General features: G+C 42.9%; 1 pseudogene across 1 annotated transcript; it reads right to left on the reverse strand.

Moving 5' to 3' along the window:
• Nucleotides 1-1,707: 1,707 nt before the first annotated feature.
• Nucleotides 1,708-24,988, reverse strand: LOC311143894 (solute carrier family 35 member F5-like; annotated as a pseudogene). Its single transcript, XR_014615546.1, has 15 exons — nt 24,866-24,988; nt 24,429-24,491; nt 24,150-24,294; nt 23,411-23,560; nt 23,168-23,233; nt 22,944-23,025; nt 6,811-7,001; nt 5,560-5,641; nt 5,283-5,370; nt 5,126-5,190; nt 4,669-4,773; nt 4,153-4,312; nt 2,903-2,989; nt 2,136-2,293; nt 1,708-1,784 (listed from the first exon to the last, which is right to left on the reverse strand). The product of XR_014615546.1 is annotated as a solute carrier family 35 member F5-like (transcript).

The following is a 24,988-nucleotide window of genomic DNA, read 5'->3' on the forward strand; positions in this document are numbered from 1 at the left end:
TCAGAAAACCAACAAGAGGTAACATCTACATGAGCCAATCAAAACACTTTTCTCCTTGCAACAAAGAAAGACCCTTTCATTGGTTAAAATCGCTGCCACGGGAAAAACAACCTTGCTCTTCTTCTTATGAAACCTCTCTGTCCCATTATTTAAACTTGTAACATGACACTATGAACCATTGATAAAAGGCCGGCACCTTCAGTACCATCAAAGTTTTTCTTTTTAAACAACGACATCCAACATAGCAAAACAGAATCTCAGTCAACGACAAGTCGCATCAACGCTGTACAAAGTAAAAGGAGTTAATCTTGTAGAGATGGAACGTCATCTCCACACTGCAGAGAATACATAGGTTGAATAAGAGGCACTGGGGGTAGTTCAAGGTCTCTGCTTGGTTGCTTCGAGATTGTCACTTCAACATGCCACTCTGCGCTGTATTCATGATCTGGTGAGAGACAGTCAAATGTGAGAGAGAACACCTTGTTTTTCTATTGGAGACAGATATTTGCAGACTCACGCACGCACACACACAGTAGATGTCTGTTTTCTTTGTAGCGTTACATTGTCTGTAAAGGACTTACTCTGATATAAAAAGGGAGATATGAAAGACATCCATTTCACGTGCCTGTTGTTCACATTGTCATATTTTTTATCAGGTCGTTTGATGCCCCAGGGAGGGTATCAAACGCATTGTGACTAAAGCTGTGTTCGAATACCCATACTAACATAATGCATACTACATACCTAATGAGTATATACTACATACTATATATTATTAGTTCATTTTAGTATACTGTAAACGAAAGGTATCCTATTCACCTATTTTGGTGAATGTAGTATGACATCCGGGAACTTCTGGCATACTAACTATATCCATACTATGACCAATAAGCATACTACAGCCTCAATTGGCGTCACAAATAGTACGGTTAGTGCGGTTAGTATGAGTATTCGAACACAGCTTAAGTCATCATTGTTGCTATGAAAACCCCTGACAGCCTCCAGCTGGTTGCGTTTAGAAAAAAAAAACTACATCATCATCAGCATGAATCCAGCAGAATACTAGCTGCGTGTCTACCTTGGTAAAAGGTGGAGGGTAATTATCAGACAAACCCTGGATAGTCTGGAAGCTCAGAATAAGTACTCAATGGGTAGCTCTAATTCAGCATTCAACAACAGCACATCTATGAGACACCATGTCTTCATTTAAAATGTATTGAAACTCCCAAAAAGGGAAAACAAATTATATTTTTTCACATGGTGAAATCCAGATCCCTTGGAGTGGGTGGGCGATGGTCTTCCCTAAAATATTTACTTGATGATCATCCTCTAAGTCATGTCCTTCCTCTCTCACTCAATACTATGTCTAAACATTGAAGTAGATAAATGCATGACAGATGTTCAAAGACAAACAAATCACATGATTACAAGAAGTGAGTTAATACAGTACTTTCCTGATGATACGTGGCAAATAGCATTGGACAAATAGAGGAAATATTTGTGTCTGTTATGCAGCTATTCCTCAATACTGTAAATGTGCCCTTCTCTGTATACTACTTGATCGACAACACTAGTTTGTAACTTTGACTCACTAATAGTTAAAGCATTTTGTTTTACATTATTACTATACACAAGTAACCTCAGATTGTAACAGGACATACAAAAAAGGAAGTTGTGTGTCTCCTTACCTTGTGACTGGCTGGTGGATCACGAGCAGAAGCTTTCATTGTCATGGGAGACTTAAGGGAATAAGGCTTTCACACTGCTCGCTGTCCTCTGGCAATCTGAGGGAAGAGGATTATCATTATTATCACCGTCATGATAATAACCATGATCATAATCACTACCTGAATGGGAACAACTAGCATTCAGATAAGAATTGAGTGCCATCACAATATAGCAAATTAGCGTCATAAACGCAAATTCATTTAACTACAATCCCAGCAAGCCTAAAAGCAACCAACTCTATCCATTGTCCTGGATTCAATGTCAGGGAAGAATCTTTAATCACAAAGATTGTGCACATTTTAAGAGTGTGTGTGTATACAATTATTGTGAAAGTAAAACCTTACAAAGCATAGGCCAAGTAAACAGTAGGCTACAATAGGAAGAGTAGAAAGGGTTTTTCCCAGTACCTTTGAATCCGATGTTTCGAGCAGCAAATAAAAGCAAACACTCTTCGTAGCCCCACCATGACGGGGTCTCAGTTGTTGAGGTGGCATAACAGAATGGCGATGAAGAAGGAGAGGAAGATGGGAACCGCTCCAGCAAAAAACAGCCAGGAGAAACGTACCTGGTGATGGAAATATAGCAGTAAAGAATGGGATGGCTGCTTGTATAGTACACCTATAGATACAGTAAGTGCCAGCTGCCTAACAGTGGGTCAGAAACATTCCAATATTTGCAATATAGCTACATGTATAACAATCACAACCATCTCAGAAGGATGGCTTCTTCCAAGATAAGTGCATTGTCCTTGAACTTCACTGTTACTAGCTAGCATGTCCTGTATTTATGAAATGAGAGTTGTTGACTTGACATCTCGACAGACTGAATATCTGACATCAGAAGCATGCGAGTTTTCTAACTATTGCCACAAAAAAAGATATGCTATTTTTAAACTTCAAATGATGCTATATCCCATGCAGTCTACTAAGGGAATAGCCTCTGCTGTTTCAAAGTTAGATCCCCACAGGCAGACAGACAAAGCTCACTCATAACCTTGCTAGACGATACCCTGTCATAAAATTAATTACGCTAAGTGCCACGTGACAAAGCATCCATCACAAACCAATTCCACTTTATTTGACTGACAAACTGACACACCACCTTTGGTAGAGCAGCCATGCTCAAGGGTGTGATGGCAACATGGCCATCCAGTGATAATAGTTCCCCCTCTTACCTTCTGCATATGTCTGCTATGATGGACAGTGGGATGGTGAGGCTGAGGGCCAGAGTGCCTATGAGGGAGGATGTGAGGAAGCAGCCCCTATGGAGAGAGAACACAACATTATATAGAACACAGGCAACAACGCTACAATTAAATCAAATGCAAAAATGCCCCTCTTAGGCAATAAATAAAATGGTTATCACTCGGCATAACTCTGCATATCACACTATAGCCCAGTGGTCACCAACAAATCACTGTGCCTGCAGCTTCCACGACCAAAATTCGATACTAGCCTACGTACGATTTAATCACTTTTAAACCCACGACCAGAGAAAGACTGTCAAAGAATACAGCAAAGAGCTGCTGTTTTTATGAGTGAGTTCATGTCTAAGTTTTTATTCAGCACCGTCAACACTGTTTTTATCAACGTCATTACATAACGTGCTTCTCCATACTTTCACTCGCACTGCAGCTGCAATGAGTAGCCAAGTGTATCGATAGGCCTGCGTTTTTAAAATATTATTAGCAGCGCGTCGTGTCTTTTAATATCGAGGAATATTTCACTTTCTCTGGTCATAGGAACAACATTAATTTGTGCATGAGGCAGATGCGGTGTGACTTGAGTTTCACCATCAGGTGGAAGACTGTGTCCCCTCTCTCTTGTCAGTCTCACCGGAGGAAAGGAACACTCTGCTGCGCTCTACCCCCCCTCCGCTGAGATTAATGCTGTGTTCAAAATAACTGGGAACTTTGAAATCTCCAACTTCATTGTGAACCGTCATCCAACTCGGAATTCCAAATCTTTCTAGAGCTTAGACTTTCCGACCTGAAGATCACTGACGTCATGATTTGACCTTGTTTTAAAAATAAAAAAGCCTACTGCACAAACCTCATTACTACAGAACTGTTTTTATTTGGGTAACATTAAAAAAAATTATTATGAGCAGTATATCTCGGCTTGCTTTTTAACTGCAAAAGTGATCTTGACACAGAAAAGGTTGGTGACCACTGCTATAGACATAGGGCCGAATCTTAACCCGAGATATGTGCGGGTAACTAGCATTTTGGTGCAAATCTCCCATTGACATCAATGCATGATTTACGTGCAAGTCCAAGTTAAGCGCACAGATATCAAGTTCGGATTCAAGATACGTGTTTCTGCACAGTGTGTGTACAAGAGTGTACAAGGAGTAGTAAACATATTATGTGGTCGTTCAATCAATCAATCAAACCAATCAATCCATTCATCAACCGAGACGCACCAGAGCCAGAGGAACTCGGAGAGCACAGTGCCGATGAGGCCGTTGATGAGGACGTAGGTCCACACTAGCTTGCTGGGCAGCTCAAAGGCCTCAAAGCCTGTGTAGTGAAGCACAACGAAGCCTGGCCACAGGAGGAGCAGGTTGAACAACCCCACGAACCCTAAGAGACACAAATAAGAGAAAATGACTACTTTATTACTACTTATTTGTTATTGACATTTAGCGCTATTTGCAGGTGAAAATGTTATATATTACAAACCTTTCATTTAATAGAATGACTGTATACACAATCAATTCAGGATCATTATACGGAGTTATATCAGTGAAGAAAAAAAGCATCTGAAAATCAGCAACAGACCAAGCTGCCACACCTGACTCTAGGTGAAAAATCTGTCGGTGTGCCCTTGAGCAAGGCACTTAACCCTAATTGCTCCTGTAAGTCGCTCTGGATAAGAGCGTCTGCTAAATGACAAAAAAAAATAAAAAAAAATAAGGACCTAACTATGATCTACTTACCAAAGAACATAGCGATGTCGTGCTTGTCCTCCCCACCCACCGTCCTCTTGATCATGACGATGTAGACTGCGTACAGCGCAGCCCCGGCCAACGACCACAGGGAGACTGAACCAACACGACTTCATTGTTTTGTTGTCTTACGCTAATACATCCCTGTATCACGAGTTACAACTCATGGTTACACTCCAAACGGTTTTTTTTTCTACAATGCAAGCAAACGTGACATCGTGGCATGGCTTGCACTTCAAGAGTTGATTTAATGCTTAAATAATACATTGTATTTATATAGCACATTTCTAGGACACAAAGACAATAGTAAATCAAGTACAGTACAATAGAAATAAATACAATATGAAGTGGGATAGGAAAGTAACAGGAGGTAGGAAAAAAGCCAAACAAAAACTAAACGGTTTTGAGGAAGGATGTTTATCTGGAGTACTTTTATCTCCATGGTTACCTGTAGTGCCCTTCCCATCGGGGCTGTCCATGCTGGAAAAACTGACCAGAGGCACTCCTCCCACGCTATGGGGAAAGAGACCAGACAAACAGTGTAACCACAGATAATAGTAAGAACCCAGAGTAACTACAATAATTCAGCTGATGTCATGGCTTACCTCAGAGCCACAGCTAAAAGCTTGGACAGAGTAAAGCGGTCACTGCTGTTACTGGGAAATATGGCCGCCAGGATGAGGGTGAAGAGACCTGGTGAGGAGGACAAATACCAGCGAGAATACCAACAGTGTTCAACCTGTTCAAGGTGACATGTTGAAATACACATGCTGTAGTTTTCTAACATCGTAACATTTCTTTGCAACAATGTTATTACAAAGGAACATCCATGATCCTACATGTAGAATTAGCTGTGACGCCACATTTAGTGTACGGACTAACCTGAAGTGGAGGACAGAACGTTCACTATAGCAACCTGAGTCTCTGACAGGGCCTCTTGGTAGGAGAGGTTGGCTAGGAACAACTGTGAGGGAGAGAAGTAGGAGGGGGAGACGTGTCAGCATGACACACTTCTGATGTGTACCAAATATGGTAGATTGCCCTATTACTCGTGTCTGTAATCTTCCCTCAGTTCTGTGTCAATGCTCATGTGCGAAATGAGTTACGATACAAAGATTTGTTTACAAGCGCAAAGTTTGTAAGATAAAAGAGTTCAGGATTCGGCATGCATAATGTATTATTTTACACAAATGTACACTATTCATGAAGGGCAAACCCCAAAACCATGACTTTTTTCAAATAATGCACAATTTCTTCCAGAAAACTGTTGAAATTAACATATATTTTGGTATCCACATATGTATGTCTTTGGTTTGCAGTTGAAAAAACCCCCCAAAATTGAATAATTTACAAAATCTTAGCTTATTCCACAAAGAAATCCTAAAATGGCCCGGACAATATTATTGGCACCTTCTAGAAGTAGTTTGATGCAGGTGATTCTCCTTTACTTTGGAATTGAACTCACCTGTGGTGAGTTAAAGGTGCATGCAATATAAAAATCACTAATTCAAGCAGTTTGAATAGAGAAAAGGAATCATTCTCCTGTTTTATGTCACTGTGTGTACCACAATGAGCAGAAAAAAAGTAAAAAATTATCTGAGGACCAACACTTTATGTTGCGTTTATATTTTTGTTCAGTGTAATTTAGAGATCCAATTATATTTCAACAAAATAATGTTGCAGGAATGCTAATCCTATCTGTTTCTAACTACATAACTGATTTCAGAACAATCTGAGATGGTGGGTGTCATGACTTGCTGAAATGATATGGAACGAACCTAGGGGTATTCTACAGCAAACACACTGCAGCAAAATTAGTAGTACTACCAGCAATAACTCATCAATGATAATAACAAACTTTGTAGTTAACTCACCTACTACTGACAGTTAACAGTAATGTGACAAATTCAACTACTTAGATTAAGTTGACAGACATAAAAAAGCCTATATTGCCTTATGCATTTGAACCAAATCCCAAATGTAGATACTCCAAAGATGTATTTAAGATATTGACTTTTCTTCCTCCAACTTAATACGGAGGTGCCCAGCTAGTATACAGAAGTTTGAGAATCTACCAAGTAAATAAGTCTACAGACACTAACAAAACAAGTTCCCTCACAGGATGTAACTCACCACAAAGCAGAAGAAGAAGCTGATCTTGGCCACATCGGTGACTGTGAGCTTGCTCACTGTGCGGAGCATGGACTCCTGGTCCTTGGCGGCGGGGAACGACATGCGGGACAGCTTGGCTTCCAGGGCCTGTGTGGATGGGAGCTGGCGCACCTCCATGATGTTGCTGAAGCGCACCCGCTGTTTTTTAGAGGCTGAGAGGTGGGAGGGATAGAGGGGTACAGAGAGAGCAAGAGAGATCAGTGTTTTAGGCCTTTGTGTCTTTGTAGAAAAAGCTAATAAAGTGGTAGCTAGATGGATCACAGCATGACAAATGAAATGAACGAGACAGTGAACCCTTCATCTAATGCATGCTTTTATTTTACTTATGTATTCATTTTAGGAACCAAAACAATGAGTATTTAGCACAGCTGTTTTCTAAAAAGCATCCGGTGCCCTATACTGAGCTTTAGGCACAATAATAGCATGGGATTGAATTGGGCAGCATTGAATGGACATTTGAAAGTGTAGGACCCTGAAAGCATATAATCATTCTATAACAATCAACGCAGACAGAGAAATATGCCATCATCTCATAATGAGCAACAACAGAGAAAACTAACTCAAAGGTGAGACCGAGTTCCATTGAGACAACCTTTTCTTTCACATTGTTTATCGACTCACTCTCATGGGTCAAACCTGAGGGACATCACATCTCATCAGAAATACTGCACCAAACATCTTGGTTAGATGTAAAATTTCGCAACTAAGACCTCCTCGGCAAAAACGTAAAAATCACAGATTTCTTGATTAATTCTGATTATTTTGAGGAAGTGTTTACTGGCTATTTTGTTGCTATGGTGTCTCAAGAGGGACAGACAGTAATATTACTTTTAATGGAGTATGCGAGGCACAGATGTTAGAATCACCTAGTCGAGTTCTGCTAGGAGCAAACCGAACCTAGTATGTGGGCACCTTAAAGGGATATACGAGCGTTCCTGCATCTCACCGGCAGAAACTGGCCAGCTACATTTCCTGGTTGTAAGCAAACCACAAGGAGGACAGCCCCGTGGAGGTGTATTGAATTGATGGGGTTGCCATGTTGTCAAACTTTGAAAAGTGATGCTATTCATCGATTTTCCCCTTTACTTCAAAGAGGAAGGCATCAGCCAATATTAGCGCAGCATAAAGTAAGTCAAGCTGAGGTAACACAGCTAATGTTACCTAGCTAACTAGCTAGCGAACTACATTTGTTTATCTAAACCAACATCTAGCTAGCTAGCTTTCATAATACGCTGGCCAGACATTCCAAGTAATATCAATGTAATTAGCCAGCTGCTATCTGGCGATGTGACTTGTAACTTTTTAAGTTAACGTTAGCTTCGTTAGGTTACATTAGCTAGCTAGCCAACTACCGCAGAGGCTAATATGAATAACGTTATGTTCTATTTAGAGTCCGATCCCATCAACATCTGGAGCGGCATCAACATCAAGCTCAGTACCAGGAACATCTGTCACCTTCTAAAATCTTACAAAAATCTACTAAATCTTTCCATTACTCCATGATAAGCCCCATGTAGCTCAGTTGGTAGAGCATGGCGCTTGCAACGCCAGGGTTGTGGGTTCGTTTCCCACGGGGGGGGGGGGGGGCAGTATGAAAATGTATGCACTCACTAACTGTAAGTCGTTCTGGATAAGAGTGTCTGCTAAATGACTAAAATGTAAATGTAAATAAGCAAATAAATATACTGGAGCTAGGCATAAATATGGTCTGTGTCTTGTCATAGTTGGTGTGTTTACAAATAGGCTACAGTTCTCTCTGTATTATGGAGGCATAGTTGATTGAAGGCACTATTGGTAGTTTGTTGTAACCAAGTATTGGTGCTAAACTGTGTGTTATTGGATGCTAACATGCTAGTTAGCTATGGCGTCATAGTTAGCTAGCTGAATAAAGTAAGTTGAGTCTATTCCTTGAAACATTGAACCGCTGTAGTTTACAACAATTCTAATTTCTAAAGTGGAAGTTGGGAGAGTTTTATTCGGGTGGTTCAGTGAAACAATTATAGTTTCTGAGGTGGAAGTTGGGAGAGTTATATTTTTTTGGTGAGGGAGGCCCTGCTCTCTCCTTTCCCAGATGTTTAGTTCATTTCATTCCGATCTCCTCTGCATTATTGTAGCCATCTGCTACAGCCTGTCAACTATGCCTCTGCCTATCCCTGTTCTCTCCTCTCCGCACAGGCTACACAAACGCCTCACACCGCGTGGCTGCTGCCTCTCTAACCTGGTGGTCCCTGCACGCACCACACATCTGGAGTTCCAGGTCTCAGGCAGCCTCTGGAACTGCCGTTCTGCTGCCAACAAGGCTGACTTCATCCCAGCCTATGCTACCCTCCAGTCCCTCGACTTCCTGGCGCTGACGGAAACATGGATTACCACTGAAAACACTGCTACTCCTACTGCTCTCTCCTCGTCTGACCATGTGTTCTCGCATACCCCGAGAGCATCTGGTCAGAGGGGTGGTGGCACAGGAATCCTCATCTCTCCCAAGTGGTCATTCTCAATTTTTCCCCTAACCCATCTGTCTATCTCCTCATTTGAATTCCACGCTGTCACAGTCACTAGCCCATTTAAGCTTAATATCCTTGTCATCTATCGCCCTCCAGGTTCCCTTGGAGAGTTCATCAATGAGCTTGACGCCTTGATAAGTTCCTTTCCTGAGGATGGCTCACCCTTCACAGTTTTGGGGGATTTCAACCTACCTACGTCTACATTTGACTCATTTCTCTCTGCCTCCTTCTTTCCACTCCTCTCCTCTTTTGACCTCACCCTCTCACCGTCCCCCCCTACTCACAAGGCAGGCAATACGCTTGACTTCATCTTTACTAGATGTTGCTCTTCTACTAATCTCACTGCAACTCCCCTCCATGTCTCTGACCACTACTTTGTATCCTTTTCTCTCTCGCTCTCCTCCAACACTACTCACTCTGCCCCTACACAGATGGTAACGCGCCGCCGCAACCTTCGCTCTCTCTCTCCCACTACTCTCTCCTCTTCCATCCTATCATCTCTTCCCTCTGCTCAATCCTTCTCCCTCCAATCTCCTGATTCTGCCTCCTCAACCCTCCTCTCCTCCCTTTCTGCATCCTTTGACTCCCTGTGTCCCCTATCCTCCCGGCCGGCTCGGTCCTCCCCTCCAGCTCCGTGGCTTGATGACTCATTGCGAGCTCACAGAACAGAGCTCCGGGCAGCTGAGCGGAAATGGAAGAAAACTAAACTCCCTGCCGACCTGGCATCTTTTCACTCCCTCCTCTCTACATTTTATTCATCTGTTTCTGCTGCTAAGGCCACTTTCTACCACTCTAAATTCCAAGCATCTGCCTCTAACCCTAGGAAGCTCTTTGCCACATTCTCCTCACTGCTGAATCCCCCCCCCCCCCCCCCCTCCTCCCTCTCTGTGGATGACTTCGTCAACCACTTTGAAAAGAAGGTTGACGACATCCGATCCTCGTTTGTTATGTCTAATGACACTGCTGGTCCTGCTCACACTGCCCTACCCTATGCTTTGACTTCTTTCTCCCCTCTCTCTCCAGATAAAATCTTGCGACTAGTGACTGCAGGCCGCCCAACAACCTGCCCGCTTGACCCCATCCCCTCCTCTCTTCTCCAGACCATCTCCGGTGACCTTCTCCCCTACCTCACCTCGCTGATCAACTCATCCTTGACCGCTGGCTATGTCCCTTCCGTCTTCAAGAGAGCGAGAGTTGCTCCCCTTCTCAAAAAACCAACACTCGATCCCACTGATGTCAACAACTACAGACCAGTATCCCTTCTTTCTTTTCTTTCCAAAACTATTGAGCGTGCCGTCTTTAGCCAACTCTCTTGCTATCTCTCTCAGAATGACCTTCTTGATCCAAACCAGTCAGGTTTCAGGACTGGTCATTCAACTGAGACTGCTCTTCTCTGTGTCACGGAGGCTCTCCGCACTGCTAAAGCTAACTCTCTCTCCTCTGCTCTTGTCCTTCTAGACCTGTCTGCTGCCTTTGATACTGTGAACCATCAGATCCTCCTCTCCACCCTCTCCGAGCTGGGCATCTCCGGCGCGGCTCACTCCTGGATTGCGTCCTACCTGACCGGTCGCTCCTACCAAGTGGCGTGGCGAGAAGCTGTCTCCGCACCACGTGCTCTCACCACTGGTGTCCCCCAGGGCTCAGTTCTAGGCCCTCTCCTTTTCTCCCTATACACCAAGTCACTTGGCTCTGTCATATCCTCACATGGCCTCTCCTATCATTGCTACGCTGACGATACACAACTAATCTTCTCCTTTCCCCCTTCTGATAACCAGGTGGCGAATCGCATCTCTGCATGTCTGGCAGACATATCAGTATGGATGACGGATCACCACCTCAAGCTGAACCCTGGCAAGACGGAGCTGCTCTTCCTCCCGGGGAAGGACTGCCCGTTCCATGATCTCGCCATCACGGTTAACAACTCCGTTGTGTCCTCCTCCCAGAGTGCGAAGAGCCTTGGCGTGACCCTGGACAACACCCTGTCGTTCTCCGCTAACATCAAGGCGGTGACCCGATCCTGCAGGTTCATGCTCTACAACATTCGGAGAGTACGACCCTGCCTTACACAGGAAGCGGCACAGGTCCTAATCCAGGCACTTGTCATCTCCCGTCTGGATTACTGCAACTCGCTGTTGGCTGGGCTCCCTGCCTGTGCCATTAAACCCCTACAACTCATCCAGAATGCCGCAGCCCGTCTGGTGTTCAACCTTCCCAAGTTCTCTCACGTCACCCCCCTCCTCCCCACACTCCACTGGCTTCCAGTTGAAGCTCACATCCGTTACAAGACCATGGTGCTTGCCTATGGAGCAGTGAGGGGAACGGCACCTCCGTACCTTCAGGCTCTGATCAGTCCCTACACCCAAACGAGGGCATTGCGTTCATCCACCTCTGGCCTGCTGGCTCCCCTTCCTCTGCGGAAGCATAGTTCCCGCTCAGCCCAGTCAAAACTGTTCGCTGCTCTGGCACCCCAATGGTGGAACAAGCTCCCTCACGACGCCAGGACAGCGGAGTCACTCACCACCTTCCGGAGACATTTGAAACCCCACCTCTTTAAGGAATACCTGGGATAGGATAAAGTAATCCTTCTACCCCCCCCCAAAAAAAAAATTTGTAAAGTGGTTATCCCACTGGCTATAGAGTGAATGCACCAATTTGTAAGTCGCTCTGGATAAGAGCGTCTGCTAAATGACGTAAATGTAAATGTAAATGTTTAAGTCTAAATTGGAGAAAAGGCAGTATTAGTAAGAAGGGGATGATTGTCTCACCCAATGTTCAAGAATGGCCTTTTTCCCTTTATTCAAGTTACAACCACTCACTTTCAGTTATTTGAAAAGGAAATCATCTTCCAGATATCACTATTTCTAAAACAAGCCATAGAAAGTTGGTTGCAATTTCAATTTAATCCTCCAGAAACGACAGAACAAATAATGCAACAAATATTGTGGTTAAACTCAAATATACTAATTGACAAAACAACTTTTTATTTTTGACAAAATGTTTAAAAAAGGTATAATCTTTGTAAATGATATCATCGGTAGGACTGGTTGAGTTATGTCGCACATGCAGCTAACAAAAACATATGGAAATGTCTGCTCTACCCAAAATTACAACCAAATAATTGCACCCTTACCGTAAAAATGGAAGAGGAAAGTGGAAGGAGGAGAAAGTAAGGAACTTGTCTGTCGGCCTTGCATTAAAGAACATATTTGGTTAAGGAAAACTGTGATAAATAAAAAGGTATATCAGTTTCATTTAAGGACCAAAGGATTGACAGCCGTCCCATATACAGTGAGGGAAAAAAGTATTTGATCCCCTGCTGATTTTGTGCGTTTGCCCACTGACAAAGACATGATCAGTCTATAATTGTAATGGTAGGTTTATTTGAACAGTGAGAGACAGAATAACAACAACAAAATCCAGAAAAACGCATGTCAAAAATGTTATAAATTGATTAGCATTTTAATGAGGGAAATAAGTATTTGACCCCCTCTCAATCAGAAAGATTTCTGGCTCCCAGGTGTCTTTTATACAGGTAACGAGATGAGATTAGGAGCACAGTCTTAAAGGGAGTGCTCCTAATCTCAGTTTGTTACCTGTATAAAAGATACCTATCCACAAAAAGTATCAATCAATCAGATTCCAAACTCTCCACCATGGCCAAGACCAAAGAGCTCTCCAAGGATGTCAGGGACAAGATTGTAGACCTACACAAGGCTGGAATGGGCTACAAGACCATCGCCAAGCAGCTTGGTGAGAAGGTGACAACAGTTGGTGCGATTATTCGCAATTGGAAGAAACAGAAAATAACTGTCAATCTCCCTCGGCCTGGGGCTCCATGCGAGATCTCACCTCTTGGAGTTGCAATGATCATGAGAACGGTGAGGAATCAGCCCAGAACTACACGGGAGGATCTTGTCCAATGATTCCAAGGCAGCTGGGACCATAGTCACCAAGAAAACAATTGGTAACACACTATGCCGTGAAGGACTGAAATCCTGCAGCGCCCGCAAGGACCCCCTGCTCAAGAAAGCATATATACAGGCCCGTCTGAAGTTTGCCAATGAACATCTGAATGATTGTGTTTTTCTGCTAAGGGGACAGGACAACTTCACCGCATCAAAGGGACGATGGACGGGGCCATGTACCGTCAAATCTTGGGTGAGAACCTCCTTCCCTCAGCCAGGGCATTGAAAATGGGTCGTGGATGGGTATTCCAGCATAACAATGACCCAAAACACACAGCCAAGGCAACAAAGGAGTTGCTCAAAAAGAAGCACATTAAGGTCCTGGAGTGGCCTAGCCAGTCTCCAGACCTTAATCCCATAGAAAATCTGTGGAGGGAGCTGAAGGTTAGAGTTGCCAAACATCAACCTCGAAACCTTAATGACTTGGAGAAGATCTGCAAAAAGGAGTGGGACAAAATCCCTCCTGAGATGTGTGCAAACCTGGTGGCCAACTACAAGAAACGTCTGACATCTGTGATTGCCAACAAGGGTTTTGCCACCAAGTACTAAGTCATGTTTTGCAGAGGGGTCAAATACTTATTTCCCTCATTAAAATGCAAATCAATTTATAACATTTCTGACATGCATTTTTCTGGATTTTTTGTTGTTATTCTGTCTCTCACTGTTCAAATAAACCTACCATTAAATTTATAGACTGATAATGTCTTTGTCAGTGGGCAAACGTACAAAATCAGCAGGGGATCAAATACTTTTTTCCCTCACTGTAGATTGCTAAAAAAGTTAGGAAGAGATTTTTGACATACCGATCCCATGGCATAGTGTTTATGAACTGATACGCAAAACGACACAGGATTCAAAACTTAGAATCTTTCAATTTAAATTATTATATACAATTCTTGCTACCAATAGAATGTTATTTATATGGGGGATACAATCTTCCCAGCTCTGCAGATTTTGCTGCGAAGAGACAATCATTAGATCATTTGTTTTGGTACTGTCCATTAGTAGCTAGTTTTTGGACACAGGTCCAGGAATGGCTAAAGTATTGCAATATTTACCTGGAGCTAACCCTGCAGATAGCACTACTGGGTGATCTGAAAAGTCATAGTCAATCGATCAATAACATAATAATACTATTAGCAAAAATGTTTATTTTCAATTCACAATCTGTAGAAACAATGAGAATAGAAAGGTTCAGAACTTTTGTAAGACATCACAGTACAGTTGAAATACACTGCTCAAAAAAATTAAGGGAACACTTAAATAACACATCCTAGATCTGAATGAATGAAATAATCTTATTAAATACTTTTTTCTTTACATAGTTGAATGTGCTGACAAAATCACACAAAAATTATCAATGGAAATCAAATTTATCAACCCATGGAGGTCTGGATTTGGAGTCACCCTCAAAATTAAAGTGAAACCACACTACAGGCTGATCCAACTTTGATGTAATGTCCTTAAAACAAGTCAAAATGAGGCTCAGTAGTGTGTGTGGCCTCCACGTGCCCGTATGACCTCCCTACAACGCCTGGGCATGCTCCTGATGAGGTGGCGGATGGTCTCCTGAGGGATCTCCTCCCAGACCTGGACTAAAGCATCCGCCAACTCCTGGACAGTCTGTGGTGCAACGTGGCGTTGGTGGATGGAGCGAGACATGATGTCCCAGATGTGCTCAATTGGATTCAGATCTGGGGAACGGGCGGTCCATAGCATCAATGCCTTCCTCTTGCAGGAACTGCTGACACACTCCAGCCGCATGAGGTCTAGCATTGTCTTGCATTAGGAGGAACCCAGGGCCAACCGCACCAGCATATGGTCTCACAAGGGGTCTGAGGATCTCATCTCGGTACCTAATGGCAGTCAGGCTACCTCTGGCAAGCACATGGAGGGCTGTGCGGCCCCCCAAAGAAATGCCACCCCACACCATGACTGACCCACCGCCAAACCGGTCATGCTGGAGGATGTTGCAGGCAGCAGAACATACTCTCCGGCGTCTCCAGACTCTGTCACGTCTGTCACATGTGCTCAGTGTGAACCTGCTTTCATCTGTGAAGAGCACAGGGCGCCAGTGGCGAATTTGCCAATCTTGGTGTTCTCTGGCAAATGCCAAACGTCCTGCACAGTGTTGGGCTGTAAGCACAACCCACACCTGTGGACGTCGGGCCCTCATACCACCCTCATGGAGTCTTTCTGACCGTTTGAGCAGACACATGCACATTTGTGGCCTGCTGGAGGTCATTTTGCAGGGCTCTGTCAGTGCTCCTCCTGCTCCTCCTTGCACAAAGGAGGAGGTAGCAGTCCTGCTGCTGGGTTGTTGCCCTCCTACGGCCTCCTCCACGTCTCCTGATGTACTGGCCTGTCTCCTGGTAGCGCCTCCATGCTCTGGACATTACGCTGACAGACACAGCAAACCTTCTTGTCACAGTTCGCATTGATGTGCTATCCTGGATGAGCTGCACTACCTGAGCCACTTGTGTGGGTTGTAGACTCCGTCTCATGCTACCACTAGAGTGACCAAAACATCAGCCAGGAAGCATAGGAACTGAGAAGTGGTCTGTGGTCACCACCTGCAAAACCAGTCCTTTATTGGGGGTGTCTTGCTAATTGCCTATAATTTCCACCTGTTGTCTATTCCATTTGCACAACAGCATGTGAAATGTATTGTCAATCAGTGTTGCTTCCTAAGTGGACAGTTTGATTTCACAGAAGTGTGATTGACTTGGAGTTACATTGTGTTGTTTAAGTGTTCCCTTTATTTTTTTGAGCAGTATATATATATATATATATATATATATATATATATATATATATTTTTTTTTTTTTAACATGGGGGATTGGAAGTGATGTAGACAATTACATTGACGGAAGTTACAATCTATCTGCAATATTAAGCTGATCTACCCACCGCCCCCCAAAAAAGAAAAAAAAGATAAAAAGAAGGGGATGGTTTGGGTGACTGACTGGTGTCTGTTTGGGTGGGTATTTGCGTTTGAAGGTTAGTATGCATTATCTATTGGTATTAGGGGGGTGGGTGGATATAGTACCTTGTTTGAGTGTGTATTGATGGCACGGCTGGCCCGCTCATTAGGCAGGATTAGGTGACCGCCTATGGCGGCAGATTGGCGAGGATGGAATCTTCTGAGCTAAACTAACCAAGACGCACCTCCAGCAACAACACATAAAGCCTCACATAATTCTGCCCCAAAACAACAAAAATGTATCTCAACCAGTGGCATATGGGCTTTTTAGGTGAGCGCTGATGCCGCCCTGTAATAAGCAGTGCCCACTTTGTCAAAAGCACAAAATATTTTGCTTGTCCATTCCCAGTGTGCCTCAACAGGGTGCTGTTGGAGAGACGCATCGCTGCATAAATCATGTAGCAGATTGGATGTGGTAGAAAGAGTATGTGGCCTTTTTCTGTAGCCTACAGGCTGGAGATAAAATGTATAAAAATATAATGAGACGGACACTTTTTACATCATGCAGGTTTCTCCGATCAAATAGCCTAACCTAAATGGCGCTCAATCAAATAAAAAATGCGCTTTAATGTTAACATATCATAAAAACAGGACAGGTCAAAGTAAAATGGACAATCACAACTGTTGTCCAGGAGTTTCACCCAATTGTCATGATCAGTGGTTTCACGTTTTAATCCTTAAATCTTTGACAAGCTGATCATAGCGAAAAAATAAAACACTTCTGCATTTCCCGCTGTGTAAACACATTGCAAATAGGCTCACGAAAACTCCTGATAATGTTGGGTAGCTGATATTCAGAGCTTAAAAATACAAATTGATTAGTCACAGGAATTAGAGATGTTTTGTTTTTTGTTAATTAAAATGCAAATCAATTGCTAACATTTTTTACATACGTTTTTCTGGATTATTTTGTTGTTATTCTGTCTCTCACTGTTCAAATAAACCTACCATTAAAATTATAGACTGATCATGTCTTTGTCAGTGGGCAAACGTACAAAATCAGCAGGAGCTCAAATACTTTTTTCCCCTCACTGTATATGCCCTATATGCCTATGGATTAAGAACCAATTAAAGGGTTAAAACAGAGCCATGATGAAATGGCTCTAAAGGTATTTTTCCATTACATATATTATAATATGCTTAACAATAGTAGAGACATTTATTTAGTGCAAATGCTGTGCTTCTGAGAAAGGATGGTTCCTTCTAGCTACTTGCAGCTGGTCTGGCGTGCAGTCAAGGACATGGGATGGAGATAAACTTCAGGAACAGATAGACCTGTATTGTTTCCATTTCTCGTTGCTTCGGAGTAACCTGGTCACATGGTCAAGACAAAGAGCCTCAGAATGACCACAGTTTTTCACTTCATCCTGTCTTTTACTATCTTCCAAGGGCGCTTCTGTGTGGAGATATGAGTAGTAATGGAACTAACGTTATCACTTGTTTGTGCGCTATGATCCAATACATATAGCAGTGCTAACTGTGCCACTAGAGATCCTGGTTCGAATCCAGGCTCTGTCGCAGCCGGCCGCGACCGGGAGACTCATGGGCGGCGCACAATTGGCCCAGCGTCGTCCAGGGTAGGGAATGGCCGGCAGGGATGTAGCTCAGTTGATAGAGCATGGCGTTTGCAACGCCAGGGTTGTGGGTTCGATTCCCACGGGGGGCCAGTATAAAAAAAAGATGTATTCACTAACTGTAAGTCACTCTGGATAAGAGCGTCTGCTAAATGACTAAAATGTAAATGTAAATGTAAGAAGGTCAAGGGAGGGTGGCTGTTTGGATAAAGAGGGGGTTCCAATATAATATGAAAAGGAGACCAAGCAGACATGGGGATAGACAGGAAAGAAGCTAGACAAAGAAACCATAGTGGCTCAGATATGATATGAAAAGATGAAGCTGTATAAAAAGAGAGCTCCAAGTATGGGACGGCAGTTGCTCTGTAGACCAGCTCAGCTCTATCGCTTCTGTAATAAAGGCGATCTTGATTCGACAAAAACTCTGAAAGTACTTTGTTTGTTTGATAATTTTCTACAACAGAATCAGGACCAATAAAGCCAGTGCTACAGCCTGTTTTAAAAACGGTAGGCTTACCACATACAGTGGGGAGAACAAGTATTTGATACACTGCCGATTTTGCAGGTTTTCCTACTTACAAAGCATGTAGAGGTCTGTAATTTTTTATCATAGGTACACTTCAACTGTGAGAGACGGAATCTAAAACAAAAATCCAGAAAATCACATTGTATGATTTTTAAGTAATTAATTTGCATTTTATTGCATGACATAAGTATTTGATCACCTACCAACCAGAAATAATTCTGGCTCTCACAGACCTGTTCATTTTTCTTTAAGAAGCCCTCCTGTTCTCCACTCATTACCTGTATTAACTGCACCTGTTTGAACTCGTTACCTGTCTAAAAGACACCTGTCCACAAACTCAATCAAACAGACTCCAACCTCTCCACAATGGCCAAGACCAGAGAGCTGTGTAAGGACATCAGGGATAAAATTGTAGAGCTGCACAAGGCTGGGATGGGCTACAGGACAATAGGCAAGCAGCTTGGTGAGAAGGCAACAACTGTTGGCGCAATTATTAGAAAATGGAAGAAGTTGAAGATGACGGTCAATCACTCTCGGTCTGGGGCTCCATGCAAGATCTCACCTCGTGGGGCATCAATGATCATGAGGAAGGTGAGGGATCAGCCCAGAACTACACGGCAGGACCTGGTCAATGACCTGAAGAGAGCTGGGACCACAGTCTCAAAGAAAACCATTAGTAACACACTACGCCGTCATGGATTAAAATCCTGCAGCGCACGCAAGGTCCCCCTGCTCAAGCCAGCGCATGTCCAGGCCCGTCTGAAGTTTGCCAATGACCATCTGGATGATCCAGAGGAGGAATGGGAGAAGGTCATGTGGTCTGATGAGACAAAAATAGAGCTTTTTGGTCTAAACTCCACTCGCCGTGTTTGGAGGAAGAAGAAGGATGAGTACAACCCCAAGAACACCATCCCAACCGTGAAGCATGGAGGTGGAAACATCATTCTTTGGGGATGCTTTTCTGCAAAGGGGACAGGACGACTGCACCGTATTGAGGGGAGGATGGATGGGGCCATGTATCGCGAGATCTTGGCCAACAACCTCCTTCCCTCAGTAAGAGCATTGAAGATGGGTCGTGGCTGGGTCTTCCAGCATGACAACAACCCGAAACACACAATCAGGGCAACTAAGGAGTGGCTCCGTAAGAAGCATCTCAAGGTCCTGGAGTGGCCTAGCCAGTCTCCAGACCTGAACCCAATAGAAAATCTTTGGAGGGAGCTGAAAGTCCATATTGCCCAGCGACAGCCCCAAAACCTGAAGGATCTGGAGAAGGTCTGTATGGAGGAGTGGGCCAAAATCCCTGCTGCAGTGTGTACAAACCTGGTCAAGACCTACAGGAAACGTATGATCTCTGTAATTGCAAACAAAGGTTTCTGTACCAAATATTAAGTTCTGCTTTTCTGATGTATCAAATACTTATGTCATGCAATAAAATGCAAATTAATTACTTAAAAATCATACAATGTGATTTTCTGGATTTTTGTTTTAGATTCCGTCTCTCACAGTTGAAGTGTACCTATGATACAAATTACAGACCTCTACATGCTTTGTAAGTAGGAAAACCTGCAAAATCGGCAGTGTATCAAATACTTGTTCTCCCCACTGTAGATGGGCATTCATTAAACTCAATTTCAGGCAACACTGTAGGCTAGTAAGCGCGTACCGATGCCTTTTGAACGTTTTTTTGTGCAGTTCGGACCGGCCTTGATTTCAACATCCAAGGGCACAGATTTTTGGTCCGGTTGAAATCAGGTTAATTTTTGGTTTTGAATGAAAGTTGAAAAAAACTTTTTTATAGACGTCTTTGTTTGGGCCAAATCAAGGCTGGTCCAGACCGGACAAAATCTGAACCAAACATGGACGTCCATGATTCGTTCAGATTTGGTCCAGAAAATACCAATTTTTCAATGTCCGGAAAAGATGCCTTTTCAACATCCTGGAAAATATGTATTTTAAACATACATTTTCAACTTTCATTCAGAACCTAAATTTAACATAACATCAACGTCTGGAAAATACATATTTTAAATGTAATTTTGCTTACTGGGACTATTCTAGTTTTGCAGGGGGCAGCGGAACGGCAAGGACCGGCCCTGATTGATGGGAACAAAGTAGTAAAATGTTGGATAATCACTGACTAGTGTGTCTCCTACAGACTAATCCTGCTGCTGATGACAATGACCTTGACACCAGTTTTAATAGTACAGAGCCTGTAGACCCATATGTACAAAAAGTCCAGCAATTTCTTAACGGTTCACCCGATATGGATGATGAAAATACCCTCAAATTAAAGCTGACAGTTTGTACCTCATAGTCATTGTATAATTTCAACAAAAAATGTGTCACTGTCCTAATACTTTTGGAGCTCACTGTAGCTCCAGTGAACCTGTAAACTAGTACCTCCCCCGTTTTGAAAAGCCTGCCTTCGAGGGTGGGAACAATTCATTGGGCTCCCGTCAGGCTGTAGTCTTTACAAAGCCAAGCAAAATGAGACAACCTAGAAATCCTGCAATGTCCTGGCAGATAGTCCAATGGCTCTATCGAACAAGGACAACCATATCTACTCGCTGCTAGCGTGATCATGCAATTGGCAAAAGACAAAGGCCACAATAATTGCTACAAAACATGACTTCATTAATTTCTTGATCAGACAGCAGGCTCAATCAATCAATGACGTCATTGGTTGAACTCTCCCGGCGCACAAAATAACAAAAATACAGCTATAGTGCACAATTATGTCTGAAGCACCCTCTCATCACTCATAATTGTAGAGAGGCTGGAAAAACACCCCAAATAGTGTCTAGCGGCGAAGATTCCCTTTAACAGTCCCATTCTACAACCTCATTATTTGCCAAGGTCTTTACATGTAAAGATCGACCTTAGCCAATAGCAATGTGTCTAATGATTATTATGTGCAATGTCTTTGTAATGATGTTTGTATGTTGTCTGTTCGTATATATAATATTTTTCTTGTTTATTTGATCACCTGACTGGGGACTGCAGACGGAAATTGGCTGCTGGCTCAATCTGGTAAAACAAATATTTTCTTCTTAAGTGTACTGAGACTGTTGTACTGTACATTGTCCCTCTTCAAATAAAGTTTTTTTCGGAGAAAAACCTACAATTTAGAATGTTTGCTTGTGATATAAATCATTGTTGCTACGGTTTTGCATTTCATATCCAAGGGACTCTAGAATTCGAAACGTTTAGTTAAATTGTTGTGACAAGATGAGGAGCCAATACAACTCGAGGGAGGGAGGCAGATGGGCACCGGTTGCCAGTCAAATCACAGGACCATTCGTGTTTGTAGCCAGGGTGGGAAATGAACTCCCGCCACCCGCCAAATGAGGGTAGATTTTGGCATTGGCGGGTATGAATGTCTGTTTCACAAGCCTCGTTGGCGGGTGGTCACACACAGCATTTGGGAACAGTTTTTTTATTCCAAACCCCAAATGTAGAAGTTGGTCAAATTGACCTGAAAGGCTACTAAAGTGTGACTTTGTCCTCGTGTTTCTTGGTTAGTTACATCGTTTTGTTCACACACTAGGTTGTTTTTCAATTTAGTTTGAGTTTGCTGCAACTCTGCGGCTAGCACAAACACAGAGATTCTCATCTCTGACAGACAGACACCGAGGGGCAGCTGATCATTTTTGTCTCACCTAATGACTCAAATATTTGAGGGTACATTGTGCTTGATTGAACATGGAACACTCCAAAAACCTTTTATTCATGTACCTTTAGTAATTTCTTATCATTAAAACACTCAAATAATTTCATTGTGCTCCGAAATGTATTTGTGTGCTCCTAAATATCAGCGTTACAGCCCTGAACTAATAATAATAATAAATAAGCCATATCACTCAGCATTTTGTGGCAGGGCAGGCACTTTGTTTATTGAGCAATATACCACATTACTTCTTACTAGTAATACATTTATTGTTTTAGAAATATTACAAAGCATGCTCATAATTTATTTGTATTTTATTTTTGGTGTAATTATGGCGAAAACTATTTTGGCTGGTAGAAAATCTGAGTGGGCTGGTAGATGTATAAATCTACCTACGACAGTGCCTGGTGGACCAAAAAGTTAATTTACCACCCTGGTTGTAGCCTGTTGAGAGGGCCTATGTTATATCTATAAACCATGGATATCAATAAAGAAATTCAAGTTATGTGAGGATCCTTATCCCCACCGTGGTCAGGATGATCATATTCTGTCTGTCAATCATGAATTTGACCAGATCTAATCTCTCTGATTTAGAGAACAAAGATTGCCCATAGGGTGAAACAAGTAGCCTCAATTATTGAAAATGGAAAAGATAATCTCAATCACCAAGAGAGTTCACAGGATTCCTACGCTACAACGTGATGAAATATTGATTATTGAAGGGTTTCTTTCAACAACGCTCATTATTTGTAGCTGGTGAATTTAAGAAAAGATATCAGTTTTAAGGCTTTATTTCATCTACTTTCCTAGTCTGTTGGTTAGTCTACTAAAGGTTTGATTTCTGTATATAAAAAAAAGAAGTTTTAATTCTCACTGGAATCACAGTCTCCATTGGCACAGTTTGTCTGTTCTGTGGGATGGTCCTGAAACTTCACTGGAACGTACAGGGGTTCACTCTGAAGTAAGAAAGTCTTCAACTAATGCACTTTACTAAAAGCATTACTTATCATCACATTTATTACAGTATATTCAGCCAGCCAACAGTTAAATCTAAATGCGAGTCAGGGAGAATACAAAAAGCAAATCAACTATACTCACTAGGGTATGGTCATTCAAACTGGTGTTGTTGATACAGGGGGTAAAGTAGGCCTCGGCATCAGCAAACTGTGGAAAGGTGCTGTAGGTTAGACTGGGCTGTTTGGTCATAGCAAATCAACATTACCTTAGTATCAACGCCCACTACTAACTTACTGCATGCGCTAAGCAACCATTTATCTTTAGATGGAAACAACAATGTTTCGTTGCCCCCCTGTGGTTGTGGGACATCAGTGCTATTCGTACAAAGGCAGCGTGTCGTCCCCGGAGACTGCCCGTGCACTGCTGCCTCCATGGCCTCCACAGCAGGAACCCCAACAGGTACAGCACAAACTTGGAGGTCTTGGTGAACGTGCTGACGAAGGGCTTATTGTACTCCTGCCGCTTGAATATGTACTGGGGGAAAATAGAGGTGAAAAAAGTATGACTTACTGTACGAATGTCTGGCACTTCAAACCGATCCAGTGCAGATTAAAGATAATTTTTTTGGGGGGTGAGGTCACTTTGAAACTATTGAGATGTGGCTATTCCTAGTACACTTGCGGCCTAATTCCAAACTGTCCCCTAGTCCCTATACCCTACTTGTGTACGTCTAAAAATGTCTGGATGGATATTATTAGCAACATGGCGAAATCGTGACCCCACTAGTAGGCAAGGTGGAGCTACTACCATATTCCTAATCAATCCGTTCAGATCTACACAAGTGCCTATGGGATAGGGGTTAGGGTAGGGTAAATCATTGTCTTATAATTGGGCACTAGTCTTAAGATTGAACATATTAGCCAAAATAAAGGGTGCCTAACCCAGGCCACCCATTTCTGCAGTGCTGCTGGTTTTCATTTCTCCCTGTGCACTGTAATTGTCTGTAGCTTGCACTTGCCAATCAGTTCAAGCTAAAAAGCAAATACAAGAAGAAGTAGGACTGTGGCTCACGAAACCAGGGGAGTTGTGCGCCCCTGGACTACAGGAAGTGCTAGTGTCTTACTGAGGTGAGCTCGGAGGAAGCCACCCAGATGACGTCCACCAGCAGGAGGATGACCACTCCCAGGGCCATGCGTCTCTGCTGGGTGACCGTGCTGCCCTGAGAACCCATCCGGTTCATGATGAACACCCACACCATCTGGACAATGCTGGACAAACACACAAACACAGACATGTTATTACACACGCACACACACACACACACATTTCAAAACTTTTCACAAACTAATTCCAAAAACTGATGTCTGGGAGATGTTCTTCAGATGTGACATAGTGACAGTACCTGGAAATCCTAATACAGGATTCTTCAGAGTTTTGGACTTTCTGACTCAGGACAGGCAGGAATCTGAAACAGTGTCAAAGTAGATAATGAGAAACATTGTCCAACAGTCCTATATGGAGTGCACAAAACTCATCAACCGCAATCTATTATCCCTTCATATTGTTATGCAACACTGAACATTACTGTTGGGGTGAAAATCCATATAGATATCTGAAACCCAGACAAAGATGATATAGAATAGGCCTAACTGTTTGGTGAGAATGGTTTCACAGGACACACGAATGTGGGTTTTCTTCAGAGCCACCTCAACCAAAACTTCTTTGTGACATTACAAACTCATTTTAACTAATTTTTCTCACATCTGTACACTTTTCAACTGGTTTACCCACAAATATTAGAGCTTACAATTACTTTTTAAGAACTCTTTAGGATTTTACCGGGTCGACCCCAGGAAAGGCACGTCGGCTAAATGTTGTCCCGATATGAACGTTTTAGCCTGCTCTAGGTGTTGCTGTGCAGACCAGTTCAGGAAAGAGGAACACCAACATGGGGCTTCACAG

Source organism: Coregonus lavaretus (genome assembly GCF_964263955.1).
Source record: "Coregonus lavaretus genome assembly, chromosome: 16".
NCBI classification, from domain to species: domain Eukaryota; kingdom Metazoa; phylum Chordata; class Actinopteri; order Salmoniformes; family Salmonidae; genus Coregonus; species Coregonus lavaretus.